The sequence below is a fragment of the Melanerpes formicivorus genome, unplaced genomic scaffold (assembly GCF_026170545.1).
Source record: "Melanerpes formicivorus ecotype bairdi unplaced genomic scaffold, bMelFor1.0.p_v2 SCAF_4, whole genome shotgun sequence".
In the NCBI taxonomy this organism is placed as follows: Eukaryota; Metazoa; Chordata; class Aves; order Piciformes; family Picidae; genus Melanerpes; species Melanerpes formicivorus.
The window spans coordinates 18,886,358-18,905,501 of record NW_027142356.1 but is presented as its reverse complement, the minus strand read 5'-3'; the positions used below and the strand labels follow the sequence as shown (position 1 = coordinate 18,905,501).

The window sequence follows — 19,144 nt, the reverse complement described above, 5'->3', positions numbered from 1 at the left end:
AATACAACAGAGACACTTCTATTTGCATGTGACAGCACATTTGCTTTGAGGTGCTGTGAAAACAAGGTCCAAAAAAGAAGCTGATTTTCCTAAGAAATCCTGAAAAAGGAAGATCCTGATGTTGTCCAAGTTTTCTGTTGAGACAGTAATTCTGCAGTACAATTATTTGGTAACATGGGCTGTGACTGTTTGTGCAGCATCTCATCACCTGTAGGGTCTACTGGTTGAGCAACTTCAGCAGGGTGTTGAATTCTGAGAAGTCCTCTAGCCTAAAATTGAACATATACCTCATGACAAAACCAGAGAAGTCCCACGTCTTATGCAAATGAATGCATGCCTTTCAGGATGCTCAGTTTGTGTGTGTGTGTTTGTTTGTTTGTTTTTTTGTGGCATGACCTACAAACTATGGAAGAGGCAGGACTGAGGTTATGTAAAAGGAGCACAAATGAAGAAGGAATGGGAAGTTACAGGGCATACTGTAAAAGATAATTGCTACTGAACTCGGTAAAGTGAAGCACCAGCTGAATGTATCTAGTCTTGGCAGCAATGGATACTTTATAACAATACTTAAGTAGTTTGTTCCAGTAGCTTTAACAGCTTTTCTGATTGGAAAAAATACAGTATCTCAGTATCTATCTGATTTAAACTTTCACTGATCTGTACTGGCACAATTTCTTATACTTCCTCTGCTATCTTGTAAAACATCTTGTGGCTAACTTGCCTATAACAATCTTATGTATTGAAAGACTCTTCTCATTCATGTAATACCTTTTTTTTTTTTCTTTAGATTGAACATTGCCTTTCTTTGGAGGCAATGCTTTCAGAATCTTCCACCATTCTTCTTGTTCTTCTAGACTCTATGTGTTTCACCTATATTTACATTGGCCAGAATTAGACCTTGTAGTCTGTTGAGGCCTTGCTAATGTAAACTAAAGTAAATTGCAATTCTGTAAGTAAAATACAGAGTTTATTTCTTTGTCATTGAATTGGCTCTCTTTTCCAGCAACATGAAATGGGTGCTAGCAGTCACTTTCCTTTATATACCATTAGAGAGAGAGGGCATGGGAATGTGAAAGTAGTCATCACACAGTGGGAAAAGTTGTAGTACTTCTTCATTTTAGTAAATGACCTTTTGAGTGATTTTTGTAAGTATTTATGCTTATTAGCATAACACTTCAAATAAACCAGAACCAGCAGAAGTCATCTGCTTATAGTAGTAGAGTCTTTAATAAGTTTAGTGGACAAGATTTGAGTTTCACACTGGGATCTATCTTTTATGAAGAGATGGCAATTTACAAGTCTGTTTTTGAAGTACAGTCACATGTTAAAACTGGTTTTGATTTAAAAAATAACTAATTTTCATTGTAGAGGTATATTTGATTGTCTATTAAAACTCAGCAGTAAAAGATAGCTTGCTCAAAATGTTGTAAAGTTACATCTGATAAGGCAGCTGCACGCATGTCATTTTAAAAATGTTTAAAAGAAAACAACCATCAGGTTGGACTCAATGATCTTTGAGGTCCCTTCCAACCTTGGTGATACTGTGATCTTCTGACAAAACCCTCATGTAGAATAGAACGTAGAAGAATGAATAATCCAGATTTGTTTCAGTTGACGAGGACAAAAAAAAACCACAACAAATCACCAAGGTGTAGATATTGCTCCAATAAAATGTAGTAGACATGTGCCATCAGCAATATGAAGTCCATGTAAACATAGGATCTTCATTTATCATGCCAAATCTTTACTGGATATTAATTTAAAGGCAAAAATAAAATTCCACATAGCATGTAACATTCCGTAGTTGTTCTTCTGCTGATCATTAGGATAATCTCAGAACAAAATATTCAGAATAAATTGTATTCTGTTCAGAAGTGGTCTGCTTATGATGCATAATGTGCTGTTTTATATGAGTGGGACATATGAAATGACCACTCTTTAGGGGTTACTGGTTTATTCTGAAACTTGTATTGCCTGAATACAAGTAACTGAGTTATTTTTCTGACTCATTCCTGTGTCTCATGGTGATTTCAGGATTATCATGGAATAACCAGTCTAACAGCTTATTACTGCACATCAGCTAAACAACAGCAGTTGTTTGTGTGTGCTTTGAGCCTGAAGAAAATATAAAATGACTAGGTATGAGCCAGTTTCTGAGACTTATTGCTTTACTTAGTGTTTGCCACAGCCTTTGAGCACTTACATGATCAAATCACTGTATCTTAATTTCTCATAATCTTCAGAGTCATACTGTTTTTGCTTCTGAGCTGAGTCAAAATACACCTAGGAATATTTTGATGGTTGACAGGCTTTATCCTCAAAAGAATTATTTTGTTTATAGAAATTGGTGACTAAATCAGTTAATCATTTAATAACCCTGTGATCTGTAAAGATCATAAAACATGTTTTTGAAGAGTTTCTGAAACCTACCGATACACTTTTACCTTTGAATACTAAAGAGCAGATCTTTTCCCTTATTGGATCAGAAGATGTCCTTCACCTTTTAGAGTGATACATTCTAATTTTTTTCCAATTCCTTTTGTTTTTTCTTTTTCTTTCTTTCTTTCCTTTTTTTTTTTTTTTTTTTTTTTAAATGAACTTAAGAAATTTTCTGGTTTAGACATGGTAGCCTTTTTCTTTTATGACCCTAAGGCTGACTGTCCTTTGGTATCATAAAAGGAAAGAGTTTATTTCAGTACTTGAACAGAAACATCCATTCTGACCTGAAGGTATGCCTGCTGCTATGTAAATATGTGGGAGAGATGAAAGAAGTATTTAATCAACTGTGCTGAATACTGTGGAGCTTTCACTGAATCTTAGCATACAGTGGGATTTGTTTTAAATATAATATTTCCTATATATAGTTATGTAACTGCTTTGAGACAAAGTAATATTGCAATTATTTCCATTAGAACTTAAATTCTCTACTTCAGAGAGCATGTGAGGGAGATACCCAGAAAAAAGGCTACTCTTGACTTAGGAACCTAAAATGGGCATCAAGGGAATAAGTTTGATCTTGATGCATTTGCAGATGTGCCTTTCTAGCCAACTTTTCTTTAAGGACTTTTTGATAATAGGGGAAAATTAAATGGCTTAAGTATGTCTTAAAAAGAGGGAGTGTTAGATAGGCTCAATCAAGGCAATTACACCTTGGTTGCCACTAAGAGACTTGCAGATAATTAATATAGGTCCTGTATCTTCCCAGATGTGCACTCTACTGAATGGAGGGCTCCTTAAAAAGAGTGTATATAGCAATTACCAAATGGTTTTCCAATAGACTATTATATGCAAGACAGTGCAGTGGGTAATTATATCAATTTTTCTGGGTAGAAGCAGTCACCATCTTCTGGCAGATGAAGATAGCTTAATAACATTACTCATGTACCACAGGTTAAATTTGGCACCCCTTAAGTTTGCAGGCTGGTTGTTGGTAAAGGTGCTTTGTTTACATTTACTTGCCTCTTTACTGACCCCAATTGCCTGGTGACAGCATTTAAAAATTGTTCTTCAGAGGTCACCTGTATTTCCCAATGAGGTCTTCACTTTACTACTTCTTTATTTAATGCGCTTTCTCTCGCGTGCTTTCTCTCTCAAAAAAGACAACAATATTTCTCTGTCAATAGCTGCAGCAGATTTTTTTTTTTTTTAATTTTTAAAATAAAAATAAATCTTGCCTAAAGTTGATAATATCTTTAGAGCTTAAGTTTATATCACCAAAATCTCTCAGCAAAGTATCCAGGTGCAGCGCACAAGTATTTTAGACAGGCTGTTAGGCCTAAACTTCATTCAAACTTGTACAGCTATCTTTCAGGCTGTTCAAATGGTTTTATTTTCTGAGGTGATTAGTAAATTCTGTTACCTAAATAATCTCCTGAAAGCTAAACATTTTGGGCAGGTTTGGCTGATGACAGTTGATACAGTTGCTCAAAAATTGATTTTATTTCCATATAATTCTAAATAGCATAAAATCTTAAATTGTCAAACTCCATAATTGTTCAGCACCATTCAAATAAAAATCATCTTTGCACTGTGTTCTGATACCTCAAATGGGTACAAATTAAATCTTTTGATGTTTTGATAATCCTCTTCCATGACACACCACCTTCTCATACCTTTCCCTGCAGCAAGTACATGAATCTTGATTTATTTTTTTTCTTACCTAAAGGGCCAAGTGTTAAACCATATACCTGGGCTCTCTTATTACTTCTGTGAGTTTCTGTAGGTAGGGGATAATTTGTCAAGATGTGACTTTTACAAGTGAGGTACAAATGTATTATTTCTCATCAGGTAAAATTGGGTTATGCAGTGACAGGCTAAATTGTCAGATGCATGAATTTTTGGATGAAATGGCGTTGTCAGAAATGATGAATTTAACACTATTGACTAACTGCTGCTTTGAGTATTGTACCACGTCTTAGAATCTGGTCTAAAGGCTATGTGGTGCATCCCAGCATGCAGCTTCAATGGTCATTCTGTTCACTGTGGTGAAGAGAAGAGGAGAAAGGTTGAAAGACAGCTGTCCATGTAGAGATCTTAAGGATTTTCTAATTCATGCAATAATTTTAGTGTTCCTTTAATAATCTTACATGCGATAATCTTTGAAAACTATTTGTGAACAGTCTCTTCTTGCCTTCATTATATGATGAGTAAGGTGCTAATTATTGAACCTTGAGATGACAGGTTACAATCCTGATTGTTTCTGAGAATAAAAACATGTTTTGTGATCTTCAGCTCCCTCATCTTTCATATCCTCCACCAATGGGTGTCTGCTGGATGGGACTTGATTGTGAAACCATTATATTTCCACCATCATATTTCAACATCATTTTTTATGGCCTTCCTGGAGACATAAAATTTTCTGTTCACAAACTGTTGTTGTTGTTTTCTAATAGATTTCAGGCAACTGCACATATTTTTGTAAACATTTTGCTTTACAGAAAGGGGTTTATGTAATAGAGCTATTAACTGTCAAAGCTATTGGCAGTTGGTAATACAATTTGCCTGACACAGATATTATTAAAGTTTCAGGAGGAGATGGAGTTCTTTATTGGATCATCTTATAGAGCTTTAGAAATAAACAAGCCTGTGGTCTTTCTTCTCATTTCAGTTGTGGCTGCAGTGGCATAGCTACTCCATGTTCTTGCAAATTCTGAAGTTGTATTAAGAGTCATTTGGGTTATTTTTTTTTTTTTAAACAGACTCATCCTAATGACTTCAAGATTAAAACTGGAAAAAGAAAAATATCCAATAATCCTTGTGTGTGTTGAAATGACTCTTTAGATAGTAATCCAAACCTTTAACTTTTATTCTTTTGTGCCAGGATGGGTCTGATAATGCAAAAGGCTTGCTGACACTGCAGAGAGGTACTTAAATCCAAGCTGACATGAGGTTCCTTACAAACATTGTGCGTAAAGACATTCTGGCTGGGCAAGAATTTAATATTGGACTAAACAGCTTTTATAGTATGCTATTCAACTGTGTGCTGAAAGACTATCAGTGGAGTACCACTGTATTTTGCTATTGTACATATTGTATATGTTAGGACTTAAACAACTATCTGGTTACCTCTTTTGACCTTTTATTTTTGGTGCGGAAGCATTTGTGACAATAGCTTTCAAGATTTGAAAATGTGAGGGCACAACCAATATGTGACATAGCTGGAGGATAGGCAGTGGCACACTTCTTGAATTTATATGCATTGTAAGACGTGTCAGGCAACAGTAAATTATCTAATTCTTCCAGTGAAATAATCTTACTATGAATTCTTCATTTGCTTATACATGCCTGCCTGTCAGGAAAGTGAGTGTAGGAGGGAAGGGAAAAAGAGGAATATGATCTTTCTACAGGCATATTTTATTGCCAATACAAGCTTCATTAATTTGCACTTTAAAAGAGCAAGCTTTGCATAAAAGAGCTTCTGACCAAAATACTAAGCAAACAACTTTGTGGGGCAAATTAATATTTTACTCTGTGACAAATTTAAAATGCATATCGAATAGTCTAATTTTCTTTATGTTTTCCAGAAAATATCTTTTGTGACTTCAGCTATTATCTATGTTCAAACTAGAACTTCCTGGGTTTGGGGTTTGCACTGCAGAATAGATATGGTTGCAATATTTTTGCTCCCTTTCTATGTTTGTTTTTATAACTGAGAAACTGGGCATTTTGGTTTGGTTGGAGATGTATTTCAAAGCCTTACACATGGCTGATGGGTGTTTGATGCCCTGCTAAAGGATTTCCTTTTCTCATTTGGCTTACTTGGTGACATGTGACAGAAGGAAATCACACTGTGTGCTTGACATGAGGAAAGTGTTAAGGGTTGCTGAATCTGGTAGCCTGACAACAGCAAAGTGTCTGCAGCTTCATGTCCCTAAGCTTCCGCTGGTAGTGAGGAAGCATGTATTCCCAGCAGGTCAATACACAAACGTGTGTACTGCACATGTGCAGAGGGCCAGCCACACAGATCAGTGCTGGCAGAAACACTCAGCTGTTGTCTTAATTCTGTCTTGAGCTGGTTTGTCTCTCTAAAAAGTCCCTTGGATATGTCTGTTAAACACCTTTCCTGCTGTAGTGTTGCACCTTGAGTAGATCTTCCCAAATTGTGTTCTAAGCCAAGCTAAATAAATACAATTCATACTTCTTCATCTAGGGGTAACATTCTCTACTATTATCCTCTCTAGTTTATAGATGGTATAGTGAAGTTCCAGGAGGTTGGTAGTAAGAGAATTTTGTAGACAAGATAACTGCTGTTTCTGTACAGCTGTTGTTTTGGTTAAAGGAGAGAGAAAAATGGTGGCAGGACTGTCAGAACCAGGAGAAGCAGATGTTGCACAAATAGGGCAACTGCTGTTTCCTGAGGTATTCACATTTTTATATTCCTAAGTTTTTTTTTTTCCTTTTCTGAAAATACCTTGTTGCTGTTTCTCTCTGTCCTTCAAGTGATGTTTTATTCACATGTTGCTGCCATTTTTCAGCTAATGAATCTTCTTATAACTGGTTTTTTTTTCCAATACTATTGCTCTACAAGAGATCCCAGAACTTTGTTCATAAATAAAATTGCAGAAGGATATGAGCCTTGTAGGAATTAAAAGATACCTGAATGGAAATTTGAGCTATTGGACACCAGCTTTCAGTTACTAAAGAGAAATATGTAAGGAAGAAACAAAACCTAGAATGAGCACAAGATATAAAGATGAATCTAAACTGTGGATATGAAGTCTAAATTGAAATTGTCTTGAGGCTGTAAAGACTGTCTTGGACTGTCAACTGCAAGTGTGTGTGAGAGGCAGTCTTGAATTTTTCTGGAGAGAAACTGAGGTCTTAACAGACTGAATCACATATTTTCCCCATCTCAAAATATTTGCTTTTCAGAGGATGTTTTGGGGGGGGGGTAAAAACTACTTGTTTCTGCTTATTTTGAAGAGGAACTTCTGGGCAAAGGTGGTGAAGAGGCTGGTAGCTTGGCTGTGTTAGCATGATCTAAGCAAGAACTAAGGAATGAATCAGAACTCATGGAGGAGGTGATGGGGTGAGACACAAGTAGGGTTGAGGCAGGAGTATATTATAGAAGAGATACTGATCTGTAAGCCTGCACTTCAGAAGCATGTGATTCCAATTACTGTAGGAGGTGAATGGGAAGTCACTGAGGGATTTTAAAAGGCATGTTTAATTTAAATGATAAAAAGAATAAACCACTTTTACTCAGCACTGCAGCTCTAAATATAACAGCTGTTAGTTTCCTGCATATTGCTTCTTTGAGTGATTTCGGAGAGCACGTAGGTTGCCAGAACCATGCGTGAGCAAGGTGCCAAAAACTAATTAAGGTATAAAGCTCTGTTATGCCAAAAGACTCTGCAAGGTGTATCCTCTTGCAGACTGAGGATAGGATTAGCAAAAGGGTCAAAAGAGGAGGCACCAAAGCAAATAAATAAGAACATCAGATCACTAAGGCAAATATAATCTTGTAGCCATATGTGTAAAAATAATCCTTGCCTACACACAGAGAAGAAACTTCCAATGTGAGGTGGCTGAAACTGTACTAATTTACTGAAGCATGAGCTGAAACTGCAAGGAATAGCCAGCTAGAGAACATTTTATACAGTGTCAGTAGTGGTCCTGGGCATTAGAGAAATAAGTTTGTTTGGGATTTTTTGTTTGTTTGGGGTTTGTTTGGGTTTTTGTGCCTCTGTGTGTGTTTGTTAGTGTCAGGTAAGAAGATAACATAAGGAAAGTTCAAACTTTCTGTTTGTGTTAGAATTCTATTTGAGTTGTGCATAGTTCCTAAAAGCCTCCTGTAATTCTTTGAGTGGTCCAGAAATAACCGTATCAAAGGCTTTTGAAAGTCAAGGTAGTTCCTCCTAAATTGTCACATGATAAGCAATAAATAGATCAAAAATCCATAAGGAGCACAGGAACACATAGGAATAAATAGTTTTTACTGTATGAAAATGGTTGTAATATGTCACAAGCTTCCAAAGAAGGATGGATTTTCTTTAGCTTTCAAAAGTAGGCAGCAAAAGATGTAGGTGATAAACTGGTTTAAGGATTTTTTTATTTTTTTTTCCAAGACCAGACAAAAATAGAAAATTTCCCTGCTCTCTAGCTAAGCTGGATATCGGGCTAACATGATTGCAGATTGAATTTAATGTTGAAAGTGTAAAGTAATGCAAAATCTGAATTACTCCTACATATTGCTATGTTTTACATTAACAGCTTTTCCTAGAATAGAATGGCATACTGTAGTTGCCTTAGAAAAACTTCTGCCCGATGTGAAATAGTGGCTTTAAAAAGGAGTATAAAAAATGGCAATGCAGCATCTATGTTGTATTGTATATGTCTGTGTTCTTACCTGTAACACTGCTGGATGGTTTAAAATGTTACAGGAATAGAGTGCTTTGGGGAAAGGCTCAAAGCTATTAAAAGGATGTATTTGCTATTGTTGTTGTTATTAATAATATTAATATTATTTTATTTTTATTATAATTTAGGGGAGGGAGAAAATTCAGGCCGTTGGTTTAGGTTAACTGTGAGACGTCTAAACAAATACTCTTTTTCTTCCAGTGTCTGTTTCAAAGACTTAATGTGCCCTTTTTAAGGGTAAAAGATTATTTACTTATGCTGAAAGATAATAAGCTGTTCTTTAGGATACCTAGACAGGAGTGCACAAAACCATGCATGTACATATGTAGTGGTGGTATTATTATGCATGGAGTGGATGCGTAATGAGCAGGGCATGTTGCTGCAAAATGAATGACAAGTGTTGTCTAGGATGCAGAAGGTGAGCAATGTGCTTTTGTAGCTTGCACTGTTTGTTTGAAAATGATTACCTGTGAACCCTGGGTTATCATTAGACTGTGCTTCAGAGTAAGTATTTTCACCCTCTAAGGTTTACCTCCCTAATTAGGTGAGAACATATGAGGTGTAGGTCTGGGTTGGGTTCACCTGTTCTATTTCCCTTTGTCCTAAGCTTCCTCTTCCCTTTTGCTTGGAAGAGGGGGAGGCAGAGGAAGAGATGGTTCTGATGGAAGCAGAGCACTGCTGTCAAGCTTCATTTCAGTAAATACTGGGTATAAGCACGTACTGTGGAAGAGGAAGAAGCTGCCAAACTTGCTACCAGGATGATTGGAGTGTGGGTGATCTCTGGCTAGTTGCAGCAAAGCATTAAGAAGAGTGTGGCCAGTAGGTCGAGGGAGGTTCTCCTGCCCCTCTACTCTGCCCTAGTGAGGCTTCGTCTGGAGTACTGTGTCCAGTTCTGGGCTCCCCAGTTCAGGAGGGACAGGGCATTATTGGAGAGACTCTAGAAAAGGACTATGAAGACAATTAAGGGAATAGAACATGCCTCTTATGAGAGGCCTGGGGCTTTTTAGACTGGAGAAGAGAGGTCTGAGAGAGGACCTGATCAATGTTTACAAATACGTAAAGGGTGTGTGTCAGGAAAATGAGTTCAGTCTCTTTTCACGGATGTCCAGTGATAGGATGAGAGACAAGGGATACAAACTGGAACACATTTGAGTAGACTATTTAAAAATAGTAATAATAAAAAGATAAACAGAAATATGATAACAAATGGGTATGTTATAAGTCACCAGGTTTGTGATCACAAGTTCTCTGACTCCAAAACCTGGTGCCTTCATGCTGCCTCAGTAGGATGTGTTTGCCCTTTAACTAGACATTAATGAACAGGAACTTTTGTATGTAAACTGCCTTGTCAGACCAAGCAGTTTGTACAACTTTTCTGAGGCTGTGATCTTTAAAATTGTCATGCTGCTAGGCTGTATTAGAGACTCTGCTCTGGCAAGTTGGATGAAAGCAGCTACTTTTGTCTCAGCTCTGACCTTTACTGTGTAGGCATCCATGTATCTATTTCTGTGTATGACCATAAAGCTACTTGTGGCAAAACCTAAAAGACAGCCCTTGTCAACTTAAAGTGCAGAGGTAATCTACTCATTTTTCATTTGTTCTATGCAAATCAATGCATGTGTGCCCACCCACCTCCCTGTAAAATTCAAGGTGATTATTATAATAGAATAAATTGAGGCACTTAAAGAGGAGATTCCATGTTTGACCTCTCTTACTTGCAAGTAGATTCAGCAGTATGTTGCTACCCATAAGGTGAAATTGCTGGAAGCTGAATAGAGGCTTCTGTAAAGATGTTTCTGTTTTCTGGGTCTTAGTCATGCTTTAAATCATGACATGTGTGCATTAAGCTTTCATTTGAAAAAAAATTTGAATGAGAGGCTGGAGATGCTATTTGCTTTGGGAATTCTGTCCCCATATACCTGAATTTTATAAGCACAGCATCTAGATTAAACTGAGTCTAATGCCTTTTTTGTTTAGTTAATTTTGGTTTTGGAGGAGGAGATATCCCCCTCTGACATTTCTAGGAGAATAAACATGGTTTGCGCTTTAGGAAATCGAATATGTAAGATTATCTCAAAATATAAAAGCATAGCTGTGCTAATAGAAGCTTGGGTTAATCAAATGTCTTTTGAGTCCACTGAAGGGCCATTCATCGGGTATCTATGTATTGAAGATAAACACCACGCACACAATGCATTCATACGTACTTCATGCTGTTTCTGTTGTCCTTTGGTTTTGGATTTGCATCACTGTAAAACTTGGTAGTATGGATGCATCTTCTGTACCAGAGAACAGGATAGAGAAAGCAGGGGTACACAATCTACTATGCCAGTTGTGGTGCTGTTTCTTCCAGAACAGTGAAGACTTGAGCACATACTATTTTAATCCCTGTCTTTAAGATTTCTAGGAAATAGGCAGTTATACTGGGAGAATAAACCGTGTTTGTTACAAGTCAGTCCATCTGTAATGTAGAAAAAAACCCAACAAACCAGGAAACAATTCCATCCTCAGTGTCTTCCCCCTCAGTCCCCACAGAGTTGTCTTTTATACTTCAGGAGGCGTAGTGGGTGAGTATTTTGATTCTTTAGTCAGCCCTTTTACATCTGTAGTTTTAGGGAATATTTTAAAAATATTTCTGTGGTGGTGATCAAGAGGGGATTGGACGTGGCACTTGGTGCCATGGTTTAGTAGTCATGAGGTCTTGGGTGACAGGTTGGACTTGATGATCATTGAGGTCTCTTCCAACCTTAAGGATTCTATGATTCTATCTTTGGTATAGCCGAACTCTGTCCGTGCGGTCTGAGTTTGAGGGTGGTCTGGTACTGAAGGTGTGAGATGTTGTGGGTAAATCGTGTAGCTGAAGCACACTACCTGAAAGCGTCATCTTCTAGAGTGATTATTTATTCGAGTCAGTCTTTACAGAAAGAGCAAAGATTACATAGTGTGAGCTATGTTATCCTGCCTACTTAATATTTTCAGCTTCTTCTAATCCTTCTGCGGGGAAGCTTTGTATATGATTTGACTGGCTAGCACTTCAGCTCCCATAGTTAAAGAATAAATTGTCCAATTTCTTAATAACAAAGTATGAGCAGCAAGTGGCTTTATTCATACTCTAGTTAGTCTTGTTTAAATTATCCTGTCCTAAGATATTGTGAAGGTATATTTATGCAGCTGTATAATCTTTTAAGCACATAATTACGGTATGATGAAGGATTCTGAGTTTTCATTTTAGATGACTTGCTGTGCATATACTTAAATTGTCAGTGACCAAGCTTTGAATTAAAAGTACTGTTTCTATCAAATCAAAACATCTACAATTTTTTTCACTGAAAGAAAAATCTAAAATTCTAATTACAATTATTTTAGGTTCAGAAATGTTTTACTCCAACTGAGACAATGTTTCATTTCTATTTCCAGTGTCTTTTAACACAAGAGGAGGATAGGAAAGTCTAAGCTTATGACTGTTAACAAAAATAACTGTCAGTATAGAAAATCAATCTCTCTTGTGTGTAGGCTTAAGCCGAAATGCACTGTTACATGGTGATTTTAGCACTGTTCTGGCAGAGAAGATATAGGAGAACCCTCAAGTCAAAGACTGCATTCTTCTCTCTCCCTCATAGACCAGATGGACACCATGAATTATAATGTATTACCTGATTACAGTTGACCCTTTTGTAATTTTGTTTCATGAATCTTTTTTTCTGTACTTCAGCAACCCTTAAATGCATCCCAAATCCCTCCCAAAACTTTCACACCTACTTCTTTCAAAAAAACCCAACAAATAAAAAAAAACCCCTCCCCTTCTACTCTGAATGTTTTAGTTAATAATTAGTAGTTCATTCAGACTTGCCTTTTCAAGTGATGTCTCTTCTAAAGTAAATTTTCCAGCAAATCAGTTATTTCTTATAAATTGCATGTCACTGACTGTAGAGAATTCTTAAATACAGATTATGATGCTAGTTGAAAAGAAAGTAGGTAAACCAGTTATTTTTCTTTATACCCCATTTTAATCTGGTACACTGCTTTCCAAGTTGGGAGCTACTTAATATTTCATAGATTGTGTTAGCCATTCAAATAATACATTACCATGATTATTTGCTTGTTTTCCACTGAAACTGTGCTCTAACAGTTTGTATCTACTTGTCCTGGGTTTGTCTAGAGTAGGGTTAATTTTCGTAAGAAGCTGGGAAGATAGCTGTACTGAAGCAGGTAATAGGAAGTTTGAGGCCTTACTGACATCACGCCTAGTATAGAAGGGGGAGGGAGCTGGCTGGAGGAATGATGCACAGTTAGGGCTGCTGGGTGGCAGGTTCCAGGTGCTGAGCAGTTGTGTTGTACATCACTCCTTATCGTGATTCACAAGGTTTTAACTTTTTCTCCTGGTTCTCATTCCCATCCCAATAGGGGAAGGGAAGGAATGATTGAGTGTCTGTGTGGTGCTCAGTTGCTGGTTGGGCCTAAACTATGATGCTAGTACTAAGGCAATGTGAAGGAATAAGGCTGTATCTTGATTAGCAGTCCAATTCCTTCCTCTGATACTATAAAACTGCCACTTGTACCTGAGTTTTAACTGGATGGGGGTCATTGAGCTAAAGGATAAATTTATGCGTTTAAGTCTTCACTGTACATTAGCCTATGAATGCTAGGATACTAGAATACCTAGAAGAGATCTTTTGTAAGGCACATGGTATCAGGTCCTAAACATGCAGCTCATGTACTCCTTTAATCCAGTGCAGCATCTTATTTGTGTATTTTAACAATGGAACAGTGCACTTGACTTGCACATTGTTCATCTAGAAATCTAGCAGGGTTGAATTTTTCATAATTGCAACTTCCTCATTTTATTCCACAGATGCAAGAGTTAAAATATTTGTATCTATTTTAGTGGGGTTTGTATGCATATTCCCAAATAATATAATTTCAATGCAGTTCTGAATGCTTTCACTAGAACTTAGATTACAGTTCCCAGCCACAATTTTACTTTCAGCACACATGCATGTAGATGAGGGGAAAAAAATAATTTGGATGATTTTTGACAATCTTTTCCCTTTCTTTCTTCCTTATGCTGTGATAGTATGAACAGCAAGTGAAGGAGTTTAGTTTGCTGAAATGTAAAGCTTAGAAATAGAGGTTAAACTTTACTGGTTTTCCTCAAGATTTGTTTTATGATGAGCATTAACATTTGAGACCTGACAAGATTCATCCCATGGTTCTGAGGGAATTGGCTGATGTAGTTCCCAAGCCACTCTCCATGATACTTGAAGAGTCATGGCAGTTGGGTGAAGTCTCTGGTAAATCCTGGGAAACTGCCTTGGGAACCTCTGGCCTGCCAGCCTCACCTTTGTGCCTGGGAAGATCCTCACCTTTATGCCTGTTATGGAACAGATTTCCCTGGAAGCTATGCTAAAGCATGTCGAGGACATGGGGGTGATTAGAGACAGCCAGCATCGCTTCACCAGGGCAAGGCCTGATATGATGTAGTGACATCAAAAGAGAAGGGAAGAGCTATGGATGTCTGGACTTATGTCAAGTGTTTCACAGAGTCCCTCACAGCATCCTCTCTAAGTTAGAGAAATATGGACTTGATGGGTGGTCTGTTTGATGGATGATGAGTTTGTCACTTCCAGGGCTATATAAAGGATAGTGTGTCACTGAACTTTGTGAAGCAAATATACTGTTAAGGGATGCCTATTAGGTCATCTATCATCCTTCGGGTGGGATGAGCTCCTTTGTTTGATGTGGCAGCATTCCAGGGCAGCTTCTGTGACCAACTTCTTCTAGATAGTCCACAAGAAAGGTTTAATGTTTGATACAAAATTTACTGATTAGAAAATACTTTGTGCTACAGTGATATGTTTACATTTAGCAGAGAGATACACCAATATACTGAAATCACAACACAAGCATGATATAACAATTGCAATATACATTGGGGTCACTACGCAAAAAGTTTTTACCATTACTGGTCTCTGTGTGCTCAGTGTCAGGATGTTAGGCATCTCAGTTCACCAGGCAGGAATATGCAGGCTAAAGCCAGCTCAAGTGAGTTGCTGTCTTCAGAACTCCTTCTGATGGCTGTTCAGTTTTTGTTTTATGTTGGGCTGAGCCACATACATACCTTCCCCTGCACTGGTCTGACTAGCTGTACTAATCATCTTTGACAATGCTGTTGACACAGCCCGATGCCTCTCACCAGTACAGCCATATATCTAAAACAGGTTACTCTTCAGTCCCTCTTGTGTTAAGTTCATCTTTCTTTATGCCACTTACATTTCCTCCATGAGTTCATTGCCCTTGCTCATCTTGTCTAAGCCTTCTTCCCTTGTTGGGTGGTCACACAGGCTGTATATCCCTGAGACTTGTAAATATATTCCCTGTGAACTGATGGATTGCATGTAACTGGAGAAGTGCTTGCCTGCACCAGTACCAGCTGCTCCTCACATCAGAGCTCAATATGCATATGCTTTGGTTACATGAGGCGAATATGTCCAGCTGCAAAATGGTGTACAGTTATGGGGCTACCTGGAAAAGAGGGAGAAAAGCTTCAGGCAGCATCAGTACCTTCAGCTCTCAACATACTCATGGCGTGTCTGAAGGGTCACAAGAGAGGGCTGCGGCTTCAGATACTGGTTGATGAAGGACCTACATCTACTGCAGTGAAAACAGGCGCCCACGTTTAGGGCTTTAAGTGGATCCCTTCTGATTGTGCAGGTGTCCCTGCAGGTGGATTAAAAAAAAAAAAAAAAGGTACCTAATAGCAATCCCTTTTGTCTCAGTGGGATTGGAAAAGTGTATTTGGGTTAGTGCAAGTGTGGAAACAGTAATGTCACTGCATTAAAAGGGGATAGTCTTCAATGACTTGTAAGTAAGGGTTAAATGATCTGCTCTAGGAAATGTAGCAGTCATTCCAAAATTCATCACTATGACTTTTGACATGAAAAAGTGACAGTACAATTTCTTGCTTGCCATCTGTAATAAAAATCTGTTCATTTTCTTTGGTTATAAAAACAACCACCATGGTGATGAAGATATAACGGCGACGGAGATTGGAATCAATATGGCTGACCAATATGATCAAGTATTGTTCCTTTATTGTTCCAGTGTTGCAGACCTGAGGTGCAGGCCTGTAGAGCAGGCCTGTAGTGCAGGTATAGCACAGTAAAGTGCAGAAGAACAGGAGACAGGAAAGGCAGAAGTGCGTAGCAAGGGAACTGCTACAACTTATATAAACTTGGAGTGCCCTGTTGGCATAGCTCCCTTGGTTCCCTATGATGACCACACATCGCACTATTACAGATTATTGGTCCAACTACTAATGACATGCAAGGTTTGTTGATGCAGGTGCATGTCCTGTTGTCCCAAGATAACCATCCATGTTTATAGCTACCAGTGCCTTGTTTTAGTTGCCTGCACTGCCAGATTGCTCACACTGCTCGTCACTGGCATTGCCACAAAGATATGTTTTCATTGAATAAGTAATCAAAGATTAATCCGCCCCCCTCCCCCCCCCCTTCAGTTCTTGCAGTACGAAGTGATATGCATATTAAAGTATTTTTGATCTTTAAAGCCCTCTGCTGGCTATTTTTGGAAATAAATCTGAGCTACAGCCTACCAGTTTGGAGTCATCAGCAGTTAATCTGTACTGCAGTTTTGATATAGTCGTCTTTATGTGTTTGAGAGGAGCTGGGGTTCCCTCCCCCATGTAGTTCTGTCTGTGGCTTCATCAGTTGGAATCTGCCTGTGATGAAATGATATTTTTAAAGGCAAGTTATTACAGCTTCTAGACTAACAGTTCTATAGGTACAAATGGAAATAGCTAGAAGTTATCACAGCTCTTGTTGCCTAGTAACCAAAGCCCAATGAATAATTTAAATGGGATAAATTTGATACACTTTGCCTTTGTTTTCCATTACACCTACTTAGATGTAAATATCTTACTAAAATGTATTGAAATCTGTAACATTACAAACTCATTTACAATGAGTTAAAATTCTTCACCATGAGGGTGGTGAGGCACTGGAACAGATTGCCCAAAGGACTTGTGGGGACTCCAATCCTGGAAGTGTTCAAAGCCAGGTTGCATGGAGCCTTGAGCAATCTAGTCTTGTAGGAGGTGTCTCTGTGCACCCATTATGAAGAGTGACCTTCTAATTCTTGTAACATTGCTTTACTGTTCATATGATGGAGCAAGTATCTCAGTGTGACTGTGCACACAAATATTACATTATTTTTTGCATATCATTCTCAAATTCCACCTTCCCATTTTGTTTACTGATTTGATGATACTTAGCATATTTTTCTACTTGAATCTGTTTGAGCAGTCAAGGATTGTTCTCAGTTACTTGCTCAACTATAGTGATAGCATGCCTAAAATTATCTAGGACTGTGCTTGAATTAGTTACTGAATTTGTCAGCAGGCATGAAATGTTTGTTTCATTGGGACAAGTTGTGTAAATAAATACTTCCATTAGATTCTAGCCTTGATTTTTGGTGTGTAATTTCATTATTATCTACTCACTCTTCTAACTAATCATGCTGTAGTTCTAGTAACAGGAATTGTATTACTAGTATTACCTTAATATTTTCATTGATATATGCTAAATTGAGTTTACTGTACTGTTTTACCTTGTCATTAGTAACCCTTAAGCTTACTCAATTTGTTTTGGATTGTGTGATTTTGTGACACTTGTGCTTATTACATGCAAATCTTCTCCATTTACTTTGACTTAGCTAATCCTTAAAAATATCAAATAAGATTTAAATTAGGTTTTATATATTTTGTTTAGCAGCAGTTTGTAGATCTCAGAGCAATCACATTTGTGTTTTTCATTCATTTCTCTTTCATTAATGGTTGATACTTAAAGCAAACTCCTGTTACATGGATGATCCTACCTTTCTCCTGTCTACACTAATACTTGAATGTGTGAAACAGAAGCTACAATGGATGATTGCTTCAAATTAGGGATTAGTATCTCAAGGAACAGAAACATGGTTTTCAATCAGCTTAAAGGAGAGTAACAGCCATAAATAGTAGAAGTGGGACCAAATCCCAAAGATTAAAGCAGATACGGGTTTTACAAGGTTGTATCACCTTAAGTCCTTTTTGGTTTAGTTTGAACTGTTAGTTTTATTTCAAACAAAAAGTCTATAAAGAGTAAACAGTAATGGTGGCTCTTTAGAAGCTGGATAGGTAGATGCTTACAGAGATTATTTCAAATATTTGATTCTACAGACAGTTGAAAAGACTGAAACTTCTTCCAAAGAACAATAAAGTAGAATATATTCTATAGCAAGTGTTGCACAAGTTTCTAAATGTTTTTACTCAGCTCTTGCAGCCATTTTTTTTTAATTATTTCAGTTTTCATAGAATCATAGAATGGTCTGGGTTGGAAGGGACCTCCAAAGGTTATCTAGTCAGACCCCCTTTGCAGAAAGCAGGGATATCCTCAACTTGATCAGGTTGCCCAGAGCCCTGTTGCGCCTACCTTGAATTATCTCTAGGGATGGGGACCCAACCGCCTCCCTGGGCAACATGTTCCAGTGTTCCACTACCCTTACAGTAAAGAACTTGCTCCTAAAAACCAGTCTAAATCTTCTCTAGTTTGCAACACCTCTTCCTATTACTATAGGCCTGTGTAAACATATTTAAATGAACAGCTGCAAGATTTCCATGTTAAAATTTTGCCTGTTGTTCTCTAGTGAAGGTGTGAACTAACATTTATTTCACACTGAATGTTCTAAAATACAAGCACAGAAGAAGAAATTGTAGGTAGCAGCATGGAATTTCACTCGAAGGCACAATTCTAGTTCACCTAAATCTCATGTTTTAGTGGGCAGGAAAAGTGTTTGTTACACATGTTTAAAAATTATTCTCTACGTTTTCTTCCTTTGTGAAAGCTGAAGGACAAATACATCATTTATACTAATTCCTTAGTGTTACATATTTTCAGTGAATTACAGAATATTTTATGTACTCAGGCTTTTAAGTGCCTGAATTGTCATTCTTGAATGAATGTCACTGACCTCTGAAGCTGAATTGAGTCCTAACTAGCATTAGTTGCTTGAAGATACTTATTATTGATGCTGTAAAGTGGTCCGGTGTCCAAGTGCTTGCAGCAGCCAAGGTTGTTATTACAGATTCTATCATTGTCTAGAAATCTTTGCTTTAAAGAAATATCAAACACTGAGGATTTTGAAATTAAACATAATTATGGAGTGTTGGAAACAATAGAAAGGAACTTGTGAACAAGTAATGGGAAGAGTTTGTGAAGTGTGAGAATTACAA

General features: G+C 37.6%; 1 protein-coding gene across 6 annotated transcripts in view; it reads left to right on the top strand.

Moving 5' to 3' along the window:
* KLHL2 (kelch like family member 2) overlaps window positions 1–19,144 on the top strand; it is a 75,195-nt gene that overhangs the window by 29,296 nt on the left and 26,755 nt on the right. The window lies entirely within an intron of this gene.